The sequence below is a fragment of the Arachis duranensis genome, chromosome 3, assembly GCF_000817695.3.
Source record: "Arachis duranensis cultivar V14167 chromosome 3, aradu.V14167.gnm2.J7QH, whole genome shotgun sequence".
Lineage (NCBI taxonomy): Eukaryota > Viridiplantae > Streptophyta > Magnoliopsida > Fabales > Fabaceae > Arachis > Arachis duranensis.
This window is the reverse complement of record NC_029774.3, coordinates 33,343,487-33,344,443: the sequence shown is the minus strand read 5'-3', so window position 1 is coordinate 33,344,443 and position 957 is coordinate 33,343,487.

Sequence of the window (957 nt, the reverse complement as noted above, 5' to 3'; positions counted from 1 at the left end):
TTTTTTTTTTACGTCGTGCTGACCCTTGTTCTTTAAATGATCCTATCCCGAGGAGGACACCTGAGGGCGAGTCGTAATGGCCTCATCTCCGGAAGGCTCCTCCGATTTTTTTTTCGTTTTTTTTCCGATGTTTTTTTTTACGTCGTGCTGACCATCGTTCTTTAAATGACCCTATCTCGAGGAGGACACCTGAAGGTGAGCCGTAATGGCCTCATCTCCGGCAGGCTCCTCCCATTTTTTTTACATCGTGCTTACCCTCGTTCTTTAAATGAACTTATCCCGGAGGGACACCTGAAGGCGAGTCGTAATGGCCTCATCTCCGGCAGGCTCCTCCCATTTTTTTCGATTTTTCTCCCCTTTTTTTTACGTCGTGCTGACCCTCGTTCATTAAATGACCCTATCCCGAGGAGGACACCTGAAGGCGAGCCAAAATAGCCTCATCTTTAGCAGGCTCTCCGATTTTTTTTTGTTTTTTTTCCCGATGTTTTTTTTCTTTTTTTTTTACGTTAAGCTGACCCTCGTTCTTTAAATGACCCTATCCCTAGGAGGACACCTGAAGGCGACCCGTAATGGCCTCATCTCCGGCAGGATCCTCCAATTTTTTTTCGTTTTTTTCCCCTTTTTTTTACGTCGTGCTGACCATCGTTCTTTAAATGACCCTATCCCGAGGAGGACACCTGAAGGCGAGTCGTAATGGCCTCATATCCGGCTGGCTCCTCCGATTTTTTTTTCTTTTTTTTTTTACGTCGTGCTGACCCTTGTTCTTTAAATGATCCTATCCCGAGGAGGACACCTGAGGGCGAGTCGTAATGGCCTCATCTCCGGAAGGCTCCTCCGATTTTTTTTTCGTTTTTTTTCCGATGTTTTTTTTTACGTCGTGCTGACCATCGTTCTTTAAATGACCCTATCCCGAGGAGGACACCTGAAGGCGAGCCGTAATGGCCTCATCTCCGGCAG